The sequence below is a fragment of the Lissotriton vulgaris genome, chromosome 9, assembly GCF_964263255.1.
Source record: "Lissotriton vulgaris chromosome 9, aLisVul1.2, whole genome shotgun sequence".
Classification (NCBI taxonomy): Eukaryota; Metazoa; Chordata; class Amphibia; order Caudata; family Salamandridae; genus Lissotriton; species Lissotriton vulgaris.
In genome coordinates this window covers 993,141,763-993,157,662 of record NC_141697.1, presented here as the reverse complement: position 1 = coordinate 993,157,662, position 15,900 = coordinate 993,141,763, and the positions used below count along the sequence as shown (strand labels likewise).

The 15,900-nt window shown below is 46.3% G+C and overlaps 1 protein-coding gene across 4 annotated transcripts in view; it reads left to right on the top strand.

The window, feature by feature from the left end:
• Positions 1-15,900, top strand: part of SAMD4B (sterile alpha motif domain containing 4B) — a 1,107,967-nt gene that overhangs the window by 33,332 nt on the left and 1,058,735 nt on the right. The window lies entirely within an intron of this gene.

Here is a 15,900-nt window from a genome sequence, read left to right as displayed (position 1 = left end):
CATGATTCTGAGCTCGGTATGGTCGGACCAGCCACCGGCGAACCAGTCATGCACTACAATGAGTCTAGTGGCCAGGTAATATAGGTGGAGGTTGGCCATGCCCATACCTCCATCAATGGGAGGAATTGGGCAGCGAGCCAGGGCCACACGAGGCCTCCAGCCTCCCCCCAAAAAATGTGTAAGTATACCATCAAACTCGCAAAACCAACCATCCGGAAGATGAAGGGTAATATTTTGGAGAAGATATAAAAAGCGGGGGGGGGGGAATCATCATTTTAAAAAGCGCCCCTCTTCCATGTGGATTGAGTGGCAGAGACTGCCAGCGTTTCAGATCAGCCTGGGCCTTCGTGACTAGCGGTGTGAGATTAAGAGCCCTTTTCAGCTCCGGAAGCAAGGTTATCCAGTTCCCCAAGTATTTGAATGATTGGCGCTGCAGGGGTATAGTTGAATACCAGTCAAAGCAGAACCTCGACAAATGGAGGGGAACCAAAGTGGACTTTGCCGGATTGAGCCGAAGGCCTGAGACCCCCTCGAAGGCCCGTAGAACCGTGTATACAGCAATTTTGTCTATATGGTGGGTGTTAGACCTGACATCATTGGCTTGAGTCTCTCCTCCATTTTTTTTTTCTGTTTGCCTCCTCTGTTTACGATGTTTTTGCTGGTATATCTCTTTGGGCCCTGCGCCACTGCTAATCAGTGCCACAGTGCAAGTGCTCCCTATGTAAAATTACTGTATTGATTGAATTCCATGTTTGGCTTATTTGGTTTACTGTCATTCCCTAGTCTAGTGCACCATGAGTGCCAGGGCTTGTAAATACAAATGCTGCTCGTGGGCTTGCAGCACATGTTGTGCCACCCAGAAGAGCGGCCTAGTAAAAGTATGTCTGAAAGTCTGCCATTGCTAGACCTACGTGCAGTCTAGTACTGTCACGCTGACTGCGCAGGTACACCTACTTGCCAGTCCCCAAACCTTCCCTTAACGTCATGTTAGTCACCCCTATGGTAGGCCCACGGGCAGGGTGCATTGTAAGTATAAGGTAGGACAAGCCTGACCAAGTTGGCATGTCCTAATAGTGAATTACAGCCATATTCGTTTTTCACTATTGCGAGGTAACCTGCTCTCCATTAGTTAGAATGGGCTGCCAGGATTATTAATGCTATAATCCTAGCTGGCTTGGGGAGCATGGTGCAATGTCGAGTTTGGTATCCCTGAACTCGGGGTTTAATTACGCATCCGTTTGTGTGGATGGTTTTTGCACTCTGGGTTTGAAAATAGCACTTTTAGAAAGTGACTATTTTCTTGTCTAACTATTTCTGGTTTCTGCTGGTTTGGTGTGTGTGTGACAGGAGCTTGGTGGCTCCAGAGTTCTGGATGAGTCAGTGTGGGATGAGTGGGACATTTGCACTGAGAGTAGGGGGAGAGTAGTTCCTGATAGCCTGCCCTGCCTGATACAATGCTGGCTCCACCTCCTGCCAGGCGACTGATGGCTCTGTGCCTGCCATGGACGATCCTGGCCCCACCTCCTACCAGGAGGCCGATAGCTCTGCTCCTGCCAGTGACAATGCTGGCTCCACCTCCTGCTGGGCGTCTGAGGACCCAGCCCTGCTCAGTGAATAGGCCAGGTGCCTCTGCCTGGCTACACCCACAACAGACCCAGGATGTTGGGAAATTCCCCTGCATGGACAAAGGGATCAAAGCCAAAAAGGGGTATAAGAGAAGGACCCCTGAACCAAGAATTTAGATCACTTCTGACAAGGAAACCTGAACCAAGGACAAGAAGCCTGCTGATCCAAGGACTTGCCTACCCCTTCTGCCCGTGTGCTGTTTGCTGGGGGGAATCCTGCAGTGCTTTATTTTTGCCAAGGAACCAGGAGAGAGGAACTGAGTGTGTACTCTCAAGCTTTGCTAAAGAAAATCTCCAAGGGCTGGAAGAGTGCCAGCCTCCTGTTGAAGTCACAGGGCTAAAGGACTTAATCTGCTAAAAGTGCTTGTTGCTGGAACTTGAGAATCCAGCACCTCTGAAAGAAACCAGCAATCTCGACGCTGACGGACGTCGCCGAATCCAGCCCGACATCGTGAGTAACGGCTCCAGTGTCCCGCTTCCTCGCCGCCGGCCGCCGGGCCCAATCGACGCCAGCAGCAACGCCAGTGAGTAGTGAGTTCGGCTCCAGCTCCAAGTGACCTCGTGTCTGCACTGCTGCTGATCGCATCGACTTCGAGCCCTCTCGACGCCGTGAGCGATGCTCACTCTTGCAACATCCTCATCGACATCGACGCCGTATCCTGCTTCGCCTCGTGAGCGCTGCTCCTGCCTGACATCTGTCGACGCCGCTGCAGGTCGCCCAGACCCCGAGGCCGGATCGTCGCCGAAGGCGCGACGCCGGACATCTCGACGCCGCTGATCATCGCGTGCTTCACTTTTCCAAGGTACTGTGTTGTGGGGGTCTGTGCGACTCCGGGCTCGATGTAGCGCTCCTCGCGGTCGACGCCAAACCCTTTGGATTAACTTTGCCTCAACGTCGTGTGACTCCCGTGTGGGTTACATTGTTGCCACGAACTGTGTTTTAAAGAAGAAGAGTTGCTTTTGATATTAAAGACTTTGTGCTAAGAAGAAACTACACTTGAACTATTATTTTTCCTTCCAAGAGTGTTTATTTAGACTGTGGTATATTTTTGTCGTTATTTGGTCTTGTGCTAAGCCTTATATAAAAATCCTTATTTTTATAATACTACTGTGTCGTGTCCATTTGTAGTGTATTCACTTTATTACTGTATGTGGTCATAAATGCTTAACGCACTGCCTCTGAGATAAGCCTGTCTGCTTTGCCAAGCTACCAAGGGGGTGAGCAGGGGTTATTTAAGTGTGTGATCCCCTTGCCCTGACTAGAGAAGGTGTGTCTCTATTTGTCAGAAGTGCATACCTCTGCCAACTAGAGACAGCCGGTTCTAACAGTGGGAATCCCAGGATCAGCCTCGCATTAGGGAGTCAGCACGTACAAGACAGGCCAGGGGCTTCTGCACCAGTGTGTATAAGAGTGGCGAGAGGGGGCATCCCTGATGGGTGCCTCTCCGGATAGGAAACGCCGCAGAGAGGGCTCCGTTGGTTAGGACTGGTGCTCTAGGGTTGGAATACAAGACTCGGATATCCCGTCAAAAAAGGGGGCCGAAGCCCATCACGATGAGAATGTCCTCCAGGTGGCTCCAATCGACTGTGTTGAAGGCCTTCTCGAAGTCCACGAGGAGCAGCTCCAGATATGGGGTGAGGAGGTGAAGGTGTGCAAGGGCAATGTGGTCGTTTGCAATGCCGGGTACCCCGAGAGGGCATGAAGCCACACTGGTCTGGGTGGACCAACCCGTGTAGCAGGGGGCGAAGGTGTTGGGCCAGAGCAGTGGCAAAGATCTTCATTTCGGTGTTGATGGGAGAAATCGGCTATAGTCCACATAGGAGAGAGAGGGCGGTTGGGTCTTTGGAATAGTATCCACGTTGGTCTCCCAATTGAAGGAGCCGCTCTCTGTCACATGCTGAAGGTTTAGGCGATAGCCTAGGAGGTACAGTGATGGATACCATCAGCATCGCTGATTTCAGGGATAATGCGTTTAGCCTTGTGATAGGAAACCAGGTTGTGGAGCAGTTTCCCATTTTTTCCCCCCACCCATAAACGCGGGCCACAGAAGAGCACCATAACATCTTAGCTGAGTCTATGGAGAACAGTCGGATATCTTCCCGGAGCATCGCCAGCTGCTGCTTGGAATGAGCATTATCCGCAGCATCCAGGTCTAATTGTGTGTCCTGGGCCTCTAGATGACTCAAACAAGTCGTCTGTGCTGCCCGTTTCGAGCGAACCAGCCCCTAGCCACACCACGCATGGTAGCTTTACCGGCATCCCACAGCGTACCCAGTGAAGGAACCAAACCCTTGTTAGTCAGGAAGTATTGTTCTAGTTCCACTGCGAGGGTGTCTCTAATCTCCGCATCCTGCAAGAACCATGCATTCAACTGCCAGACCGTACTTACTTCCCCAGAGGTGTGTCCCAAGCTGGGAGAGATCGGGGAATGGTCCACTGGGAGAATGGAGACGTCAGTAACCAATTGACAGTCAGTGACTTGCAACAGGAACAGGTCGATGCGGGAGTGGGTATGGTGAGCTGCAGAAGTGTGGGTGTATTGGCGGGGAGTCCAGATCCTCCAGGTGTAGCATAGGCCCTGGGTGGTCACCCACTCTGAAAGTCATTTGGCTGCGGTGATGCGCGAGGAGGAAGGTTCTTCCTTTTTATCAAGGGTGGGCTGCATAACTGCGTTCTAGTCGCCCCCTATTATTGTCGTAGCCAAAGGAAAGGAGGAGATCACCTCTGTGAGACGTTGCAAAGTAGAGGGTAGTGTGGCTGGAGGGATGTATGTGGATAGTAGGTTTAGGGTCTGCCCTTCCAGTTGACCAGAAAAGGCCACATAACGGCCCTGCGAGTCAGTTGTCACATGTACTAGGGTGAAGTGGAGACCTCTTCGAGTCATTATGGCCACCCCTCAGGATCCCCGTGTGAAACCAGAATGCCAAACCCTATTGAATCCGTAGCGGGCGAGAAATTATGAATTGTTCCCCAGGAGGTGAGTCTCTTGTAGGAAAAGGACGTCGTGTCCCTGGCGTTAGGCGCTGCAGAGGACTGCTGTGCTCTTGATGAGGTCTAGTAGATCATTTAGGTTCCACGACAAAACGTGGAGGGATCTACCGTGGGAGGGCATCTGTGTTGTGGAGGGTGTACTAATAAAAGGTTGTGTGGGGGCCCAGTCCCAGGAGGGGCAACGCCTCACAGCTAGGTTGTGGGTATGTGGCCTGCGTGCAGTGTTAGGCCCTTTGTCGATGATGGTGCAGGTACCTGATAAGCTGCCATGAAAAACGAAACCCAATGGCTCAAACGGAGCCAAGAGAAAAAGGGAGGTCCAGAGGACCACGCCTATCCTCCCTCCCAAACCCCCCAACACCTCACACTCTATGCGTCCAAAATTGAAGCATCTGTCGCCCTGAAAAGAAAAAGGTTAACAATAACTAGAACAGTAGGCTAATCTAAAACCATTAGCTGGGCAGGTCATGGCTGCAAAGGACCCCTCCATGCAAACGGTTTCTTCATGTCATCAGTTTACGGGAAATGAAAGAAAAACAACAAAAAAGGTGCTATTTCACGGGTAATCTAACATGTCTGTCATCCGCTAGTGGCATCATCCTCAGTCCCCAGGAGCGCTGAACTTCTGGAGAGGCCGAAGTCCAAGAGTACAGGGCGCAGGGACGCAGACGGGCCTGGACCTTGGCTCAAGTCGATCAGAGAGTTAGTACGGTTAGGACCATCAGACGCCTGTGGAGTGTCAAAGAAGATTGTTTTACTTCGGAAAACAACACAGATGGGCCGTACCGCAGACCTAGTTTTTGTTTGACCTCGGTGTGTGTGCGGTGTTGGGCCTGCACTTCCCTCGTATAGTCCGGGAAGACAATTTTCGTACTGTTTTGGTATTTGAGGGGGCCACCAGCTCTCGCTTCCCGAAGAACCGCACCACGGTATCGAAAGTTGAGAATCCGGATGATGAGGGGACGGCAAGGTGCCCCCAGGGGCGGTCTGGGCACATGGGAGTGGTGGGCGCGCTCGACCGCAAACCACATTGAGAGAGCGTCATTGGGTATCCATGACATCACCAAGGCGTCCGCCCGCCCCTGCTCGACTCCCTCAGGAAATCCTGTAAGACGCAGGTTGTTGCGCCAAGAGCGGTTTTTGGTATCTTCGGCCCGTCTATGTAGTTCCGAGGTTTTGGGTCTGCAGGCGGACCACCTGGGTCTTCAACTGCCCCAACTCTTCCTCGGCCACGGAGATGCATGACTCGGCCTCTGAAATTCTCGCTGTGGCGTTGTGTAAGCCCTGGCGGATAAGGGCCACATCGACCCGCACCTCACCAATCTTTCCTCCACCGAGGCCTGAGAGGTACTGATGGCCTGCAGGATGGTCGAGAGGTTGCCGCTGGCAAGGGGAGGGCACCCCATTGCACCACCCGTAAGCTCCGGTCTGCGGTGGTGTATTGGTCCATTTTGTTTTGGGTCTGCAGAGTGGGTGTCTTCGAGGCGCGATCACGACCCATCTCGTCTGTGATTTATCCCAGGCATCGCAATCTTTGACGCTGTCACTTTGTTTAGAAATGATTTAATTGAAAGATAAGGGGTAGGTAAGGCTAGTCTTTGTGTCATCAGCCAGAACATTGTGCCTTACCTACTGTCAAATGTTATGTTTCTTTCAAATACTCATGTGTTTATTTTCTTCCCTGGTTAATGTCTGAGAGAGTGAAGGTTAGGGTGCAGGGAGGTTTTTTTTTCTAACAATAATTGAAGCCTCGATTTATGAAAATATAACCAACATAATTGATACATAAACTCTGGTTCCTCTTTAAGCAACCTTGTTCATAAAGAATATATAGTAAATTGTTTTTTTATTTATTATTGATGGTTTCTAAGCACTTGGCGGTCACAACAAGACGTGTACGAAGCGGAGAGATTTCCGCCCATGAGGCACCTTGTGGTGTTAGAAGGGTACATTCTTGCAAATCCACGTGCCAGTGGGTAGAGGCTGGGGCTTGGATGCTGTATAAGATTCGAAGAGGGTACTGCACGTATGCACACCAGTTGGCATGATTATGGGACCATACGCCAGTATAGGGGGACCCTCCATCCCACTGTGTCGTGTGCTGGTGACTTCTTCATGAGTTACCTTATCTGGCCTTTGTATAGCTTTCACCAGCAACCAGTGTCAGATGTTGGCACTCAAACATTTCATGGCAATGAGAGGCCGGACTGTGTGTGTGGTTGTTGTGTGTCCGATATGGGAAGAGCAGGTGTGTGCTTGAGGTCCAGACACATGCTCTGGGTCAGTGGGTATCACTGTTTGCAGACAGGAGCCACTTCATGAGATCAAAATAATTACAACTGAGATTGACCAACTAAAGGCTGAGATATCTGCCCATGCTAGTTTTGCCTCTGCCAAGGAGACTCTCACGAATCTGGACACTACTCTTAAAGATTTTGAATTGACCCCCCAAAACAAAAAACTTGAAAAATTGGCGGGCGATCTGCGGTTGTACAATAAGAAAAAGACCTATCCGTACCTTCAGGACGACTATTATTGTCAAGATAATCAAGGCAGATTTGCGTATAGAGGGCGAGGCTCATTCCGTGGTCGACGGAACTATTCGACTTTTTCTGACTCTTCATACAGTTCAGAGGGAGAGCAAGATCAACCAGGCCCTAGCCACACATATCCTGGTCCAAGCAACACTTATTCATTTCAGGATTTTGGTTATTATCCACAACAATTCAGTCCTTTTTTAGCTCAAGGCCCTGAATCGTGGCGTCCACCCCGGGGCAGAGGCAACAACTGGCCCAGAGGCCAAGCATGTGGCCAAACCCAGAACATACAATCATGGGGTACGGGTCAAGGCCAACCAACCAAGCAGGTACAATTCCAATCAGAACAGCACGGCGAACGGACAACAAGCCGGAAGACCTACCGGTGGTGAAGTCAACCGCCGTTACTAACCCAGTGGTGAATATATCCTCTTACACCTTGACTGACGATGAGCAAAAAGTACTTACTAAAGGATTATCCTATGTTCCTACGAGTCTACCTGATAATTTCTCGGTCAAAACTGAACTGTGTAAATTTTTCCGGAGATTCGCCTTAAATATTTTTTTAGGAACACTACGTTGTCACAACAACAATCTCAAACAGGACTCAGGATACCATCCTCTTTTGTTCCACCAGCGTATGCTATGTCCCATAAAATTCTAGCATACGAGGAAGTAGTATGGAAAGACATCTGCCAGACTCTTGACAAAAGGACTTTTGTCAAATTTAACACCAGTAGGTCTGAAAAACTGGCTCTACAATCCCTTGCGACTAACAGCAAAGTAGTCATCAAACCCGCCGACAAATTCTCCGCCAACTTAATGACGGAATCAGTTACCAACGACTCCGCTCAGATCCATCTGTATCTTTGGCAGTGGAAATCCTAGAAATAACTAAGGAAGGATTTGAACTGGGCTTTCTCTCTGAACATGAATTTAATTATCTTAATCAAAAGAACCCTAGACTCCCCACCATATATACGCTACCCAAAATTCACAAGAGCATGTCTGACCCCCCTGGTAGACCCATCGTCTCGGGGTGTGGGTCCATGCTGGAACCATTGGGTAGGTATGTAGATCACTTTCTCAAACAGATTGCTGAGACCACAAGCACCTATCTAAGAGACACAATGCATACCATCGGTATTGTAGAAGACCTTCCCTTTGATGCCAACAAACAAATCTTGGTAACATGCGATGTGGTCTCACTTTATACCTGTATCCCATAGGACGAAGCATTGGCGGTGATGACTAGAGCTTTAAACCAACGTCCTGCCCCTTTGGCAGTCCCCACAGAGTTTATTATAGCTCTATTGAGAATTGCCATGACAAAAAAAAATTTTGTTTTTAAATTTTTGTTTTTGTTTTTAAGGATCAATTCTTTCTGCAGACCAAGGGGGTCGCTATGGGGGCTCCTTTTGCCCCAGATGTGGCCATTATTTATATGGCGACTTTTGAAGAAAATGTTGTCCTGCACCATCTTAATCCATTCAGAGACCATTTGGGTCTCTGGATGAGATATATCGACAGATATTCTCGGTCTATGGAATGGCCCTCCTGATTTATTAACATCTTTTCATAACTGGCTAAACGGACAGTCTCCCCATCTTCAATTTACCACACATTCAGATCCACGGAAAATAGATTTTTTGGATATCACGATCTTTGATGATGGCGGTTTATTGAAAACCACTTTATATCGCAAACCCGCTGAACGTAACTCATTGTTACAATATACAAGCCATCATCGCCGGGCCCTACGGGATAACCTACCCATCGGGCAATTTCTTCGGGTCCGAAGGAATTGCTCGTTGAAAGATCACTATATGGCTCAATCTGAAGATTTGGCAACTCGCCTTTTGGAACGTGGTTATCCTAAAAGACTTGTTCATCAGGCCAGAAAACGCGCCTGGTTTAATCCCAGGGAAGATTTGCTTGTTCCCAGGAGTAAATCCAATACTCCTGATGATCGCATTGTATGCGTTACGACCTTTTCCACAAAGAGTAACGATATAAAACGTACCATCAATCATCACTGGGCACTTGTTACTGACGATTTACATCAGACAGACCCCCCCCTTCATGCATTTAAGAAGGGCAAGAGTGTGCGTGATTCTGTTGTCCGCTCCTTCCTACAGAGTCCCAAAGATCCGACTCTGTCGTCAATGTGGAATTTACCACTAATTGTGGGTCATTACCGCTGTGGGCATTGTAAGGCTTGTGACAGTACCATACAGACTAAGGAATTTGAGTATCAGCATATCAAAACCTCTATGAGATCACACACCAACTGTAATTCTACTAACATCACATACGCTATTCTATGTCCATGTGGTTTGATCTATGTCGGACAGACCCAACAAAAAGCCAAAGTCTGCATTCTTCAGCACATGAGTAAGATTCGCTGTGAAACTCGGGGTGCACCACTTGTGCAACATTTCAAGTCTGCAACCCACTCCCCAGAAAGTCTCAAATGGGTCATTTTGGAACAGGTTACACTCGGCCCAAGAGGTGGAAGCATTGCTGAGATTTTAAACGTAAGGGAGCTCAAATGGATGTTCCGTTTCAATTCCATTAGTAATGGTCTCAACGAATATGATAGCTCCTTTTCCCAGCTAGCGCTACTTCGTTAGGGAGGTTCATATAAGATCTATCCAGATTTTGTGCTCCATTTAAACCTTCATCTGATAATGGTTTTAACCCAAGATAATATTTGCAGAAATGTTCGATGGGCCTTTACCATCTTGTGATGGGTACGCCCTTCTACAGAGGTTCTTATTGGCTAACAGCTGCAAATCCAGATTGTATCAAACACAGCATTCTATGTTTAATGATTGCGCACTTTATCACCCCATCTGTTTGGCCTTTACCGTCTTGTGACAGGTACGCCTTCCTTGTAAGATTCAAATTGGCTTACTGTTCTCAATTTAGATTGTATGTAATATAGCATTCTATGTTTGATGATTGCACATGGTTTGTTTAATGACCACGCCAGGTTGGCCTTTACCGTCATGCGACAGGTACGTCATACGTTGGTGCTGGTGTATATAAGGCCAATGGGTTATCATTATGGTGACCCAACAAGGTTATGGTCCATTCTCATTATTGAATTGTTAAGTCTACGGTGTGATCAATGTATGCTCCCCTATTGCGACTTTCTCTCAAATACATTCACATTACGATTTCTGTTTGTATTGATAATAGCCATTCCATAATGGCCACCCTACTAAGTATCTTAATCCGTTACACATGTTGTCCATTTCATGTGATTCGTAGACTCTGGGCAGTGGTATGCAATATGTTATGCAGCTATTGGCGAAATAATTGATCTGTGTTCAATCGAGAGTGTATATATTTAATCCTTCTGATTCTGATACACACTAACACTGTGATGTTCGAATTGATTTTCAACCCGTGTTGTAGTAATATTAATCACTCCAATATGGCCGCTCCGATGAGCCTCCCCATCCTCTACACATTGTGTCTTCTTATAATTTTTATTATGTGATCGGAATTCATTCGAGAGTGTATATACTTATCTTTTTGATTCTGATACATTCGAACACTGTGATGTTCGATTGATTTTCAACCCGTGTTGTAACAATATCAATCACTCCAATATGGCCGCTCCGTTCAGCCTTCCCAATCATTACACATTGCGCCTTCCTTTATTTCTGATACGATCCATATCACGTGATCGGAACTCATGTTTGTAATCGTGAGCCCGATTCACGTACGAACTTCGCAGCGGTCGGCGATACAAGGATTAACTCCAACTAATGCAGGTACACTTCTGCGCACCTCTTGTGATTTCATTTTGACTCTTCACGTTCGGTCCCGTTGTAATGGAGACCTCTATATATATTTTTTGTGACTGACAGATGCCGCCTGGGATTTCCAGCTAAGAGACCCTATCCGGGCTCGGTTTTTTCCTCCTGCAACGTCTCACGGTATGCTTGATTCACTCTCCAATTCTAACCGTGTTAGTGGCCCTCCTGTAACATATATAGAGATGATCTCCTCACTCTCTTCCCAGAATCCTCCTTTCACTGATCGATTGATCCCTACACAGCCCTAAGTGTTACCATATTAAACATTTGGAGACAACCGTCCTTGTCTTACGCTATAAGCTGGGATGTACAAATAGGTATGTTGGAATGGCAATAGGTGATTCTGTTAAGGTATCTGTTACTAATAAGTTAGACCTATTTCTCATAGGCTCTTGTGTTATGTAGTACTACCTAGTGACCCATCCCTCATTTTTCTAGAAATTCCCTTTGATACCAACATACGATTTCTTCAAAATTACTTAGTCGTCAATGTCACTGACGGTACTGCATCCGCTCTGAATCACAGTGGAGCCTACTGTAAGTGTATCCACTTTATTACATGTGGCTATCATGCATGTTGCGTGGCACAAGCTTAGTTTCTTTATTATTTCCTCCTATAGAGAAGGATTCCCCCATCTATCTTCAGTCGCATCTGATATTTGAGCGTGGTTCTCCAGCCTTGGCCCTATCTATCTTGCTTTGTGGGAGTACCGGTTCCCTCTCCACCGAGTTTAACCCCTTCCACGCTGATGACGAGCTGGGCTCGTCATGGCGTAGCCTCCTCGCACGCTGATGACGAGCCCAGCTCGTCACGTAACATGCGCTTATGAAAATCTCAGCGTAGGAGCAGAATTCCGCTAGCGCGCATGTGGTTAACAAACATCCCTGGTATGTCTTGTTATTTCCAACGTTGATGTGCTTAATTTTAATTGCTACTATTGTATGGATGTGTTCCTAATGGTACTATACCCTTTCTGTACTAAATAGGTATGTGTCCCTGTCCTCTGTCCTGATGAAGACCCCAATGCAAGGGATCAATTTCAGCCTGCCTTCACACTAGGGGTCGAAACGTCGACTGTTTTTTCTTGTTCTTCAGCTTCATTCCCACAATTATGTTATTAAATATATCCATGAAGCATGGTATTTTGTAGTATCAATATCGAACTTTGTTCTTTGTCAATTCAAATTAGTACAAGAATCCTTGATTGATTGTAGCCTTTTTGGCTTTGGTTTTATGTCACTTTACCCCTTCCTACACTCACTCCGCACTTCCCCTTCCCCGTTTCCAGGGCACTGTACTTAATATTGTAAATGCTTTGTCTATAATGGTTGCCTTAATAAGTGGCTTAGCTACATTGTAAATTAAAACAATGATAGCAGAATGACCTGGTTGTCTTCATAATTGACCTTATCTTGTTGTAAATAACTTTCTTTGGTTTACTGGGACCCCTCTTTCTCAGCAATCTATATACCCAGGTCCCAGTGACTGTATTGGGTCAACCCCCCTTTTTGCAACTTACTTCATGAGGGACCAGCGCTTCCTTGCCTCTTGCAGCAGTCCTCATAAGCGAAGCAGGCAGTGGCCATAATAATCGCTTTTTGCTGTCCTGAGGCCTGGGGTATTAACATTTCTAATGCATTAGATTAATGTGATTAAAAAGCATTAATAAAAGCCAGGACCATTTACAATACAAAACTCACACTAGTTCAGTGCAATGCAATAGATTTCGCAATTACAACAAAGGGAGCTATTGCCATTTTTCATTACACCATTTGATTAATGCTTCACAAAGGGCAAAAAAAAACAATAACATTTACAGTGCCAATAGCTCAAAACAATGTTATTGCGAGACCTATTGCATTGTAAATGCTTGTTCTTAGTTCAGGTAGTGCTTTTACGCAGGCGCCAACTCAACCAAACCTAACCTTTGAGTGGCGATTAATCATACATGGTTAATCAAAATAGTGCCTTACGATTGATTGAATTTATCACAGCGCTACCAGACAAATTGGCAGAGTAACAAAGAATAACTTTGCAGAAGAGAAGAAAAACAGCACACAGAAATTCACGCTCATGTGATGTTATGCAAAATATATCAAAGCAAGCCACATAGTGAAAACTTCTCACAGGTCTTAACCTATAGCGCTTGTTGTATTTTTGTGACCGGGGAAAAATGGTAGAATCCATTCATAAGTTAAATTATATAGTTGATCATGTGGTGTTATTATGAGACCAACTATTAAAATGCCCCAGATGACACACACAGGGAAAACAAGGCACATGAGTACACTAAAAGTAAGTCCTTACTCGAGCGCGTAAATTCAATGAGAGGAATTCATAAGGTCGCCCATGGAATCTCATCATTGAGTCCCTGGTTGTCACACTTAAGTCTGTATATCCATTTTTGGTCTTTAACAAAAAGAAACCTTGTAGTGTCACTGACATGCGGTGGAATAAAATGTCGTTCAAGCACTATCCACTTCATATCTTCTGCTTTATGTGTGAAGCTGAGAAAGTGGTTAGTCAGACGTGTAGATTGTTTATTACATCTGATCGTGCTTTTATGTTCGCTAATCCTTAGCTTGATTTTACGTGTCATGCCAATGTACTTCAAAGAGCGTGGACTTGTGATCCTGTAGATTACTTTATCCGTGTTACAGTTTGTGAGAGTTTTTAAAATCCAAGTGCGCCCAGTACCAATATCCACTGATTCTGTCTTCTGAGTTTGGGGACATGCATTACACGAGCCAAAGGGGTACTGGCCACGAACCGCAGGGAGGTCCCATAGTGTGTGGGATGTTTCCAAAGTCGGGTGTGGACCAGACTATCTCGCAACTTTGTGCCCTTCTTAAATGAGAACAAAGGAGGTGGAATTGTGTCAGTAGCCACATTCAGAATTTTCCAGTGTCTGCGCACCAGTTTCTGTACTTGGTTAGACAGCACACTAAATGTGTTTACAAAAGTCAATCTTTCAGGAGATTTTTTCATCACTGGGCCTTCAAGCAAAGCATTGCGATGGTTGTTTGCTGCCCGCTTCCATGCTTGTCGCACCAGGCGTTTTGGATAGTCAGGGTTCTGGATTTGGTCCGATAGAGTCTTGGCGTGTTTATCTGAACAGTTTCTACGTATCCGTAGAAACTGACCTATGGGCAAATTTTGTCGTAGGGACTTCAGATGGTGGCTCCCAAATGTTAACAGAGTTTTTGGCCATGGGTTTCCTGTAGAGATCACTGCCCAACTTGCCGAGTGATGGAAAGATTAAAATATCCAAAAATGGTAGTTGTGTTTTGCTGTACTCTACTGTGAATTTAAGAAACCGATTTCTACTGTTTAGCCAGGCATGGAACTCCAGTATCTCTGCAGCAGATCCTCGCCAAACGCCCAAAATGTCGTCTGTATCTCTTCCACAGCAACACTTGATGGTAAAATGGGATAGATAATGCATAAACACAGAAGGAAGGGAGGTAGAGGGAAGAAAGGGCATAGGCTCACCCTCCAAAATACCTTAGTCACAAAAGATCTCTGGGGAACAGAAATCAAGAGCCTAGCTACTAACTATAGTCCCATTCACAACATTCATTGGGGTTGGAATGGTGGATATAGTGATAGAAAAAGAGATTGCTCTTTTTCTTGGTGTCCCCTCACTCACCAGGGTTGCCCCACGGTGACCTGCTTCATCATAGGGGCCATCCCAATCCGCTACGGACTGGGGCGTGCTGCGACTGACGAATTACGTAGGAGCACTTATAATTTGACTGTGTGGTGCGGGTATAGTGATGGAGTGGTATATGTGAAATGGTTAAAAATACCTGCCTAGTAAGCTTTAAATAGTTTATTCTTGCTTCCAGGTGGTAACGTTAAAAACGGGGTGGAACTATTAGGATACTCAAAAAGCAATGTATTTAGGTGTACCTATCAACTCCTGTCAACATGTTTCGTGCATCCCCCAAGCACTTCCTCAGGGCTACACAGAGACCAGCACTGTGTTCGCCACTCCGAAAAGACGCTATAATGAGCTAGTTAGTGAAAAATGCTGCAATCTAAATTAATGCATGCATATAGTACCTACGTAATCAATTGAATCACGTGGTTCCTGTAAAACAAAGAACTTAAATAGTCAAGGGGTATAACCCCCAAAAATATGAACACATAAATCACATATGTAGAACAACACGAGAAGAATAAGTGATTCCATTTCCCGTGGTCCTAAACATGACGTTTTTATAAAAAACGTGGTTGTTTTTCATGCATAAAAAACGTGGTTGGCACCTTGCAGTGTGAGACAGGCACTCATCTTGCTTACACACTCATACATTTTTTACATACATTTGGTGGGGCCTAACTGCGCCCCATGGACTCGGAGGGGTTCAGTATCCCAGCAATCGCGAAAAGTGGAAGTAAAAGGCGGATATTTTATCTGCTTGTCTCGTTGTTCGGAGACCTACGAGACCGTGTGTCACGGGCTTGTTGATCGACACACAGGCGGGATTGAAAAAGGCACTCCGTCTGCCACATAGTCATATCACTTACTTGCTAACAGGATACCTGCCTCATTCAGCACCTCATCGCGCCTCTCCGGTCCGAATGTTGTTCGACCGGGAGCGCCAGGTTTGTTTTAAACTCCCTGCTCGCCTCGCACTCCCGCATTGTACTCTGTTTGGAACTAGAGCGCGCCGGGAAATGGCGCGATCGGTAGTTGGCAGCCATCTTAGATGTATTGGATCAGTTTTAACAGTTTTAACAGCAAATAATTCCAGAAGGAGTTGACCATTGCTGTATTTACGTAATTTATAGCAATCTACAGTTATTCGATATTTTTATCAGTCAGTTGCTTAAAAAATTTAGAAAATTTTATACATTGTCAGGATTCATGGGTAATATGTACAACTATATCCAAAAACTATCCAGTAAGTGG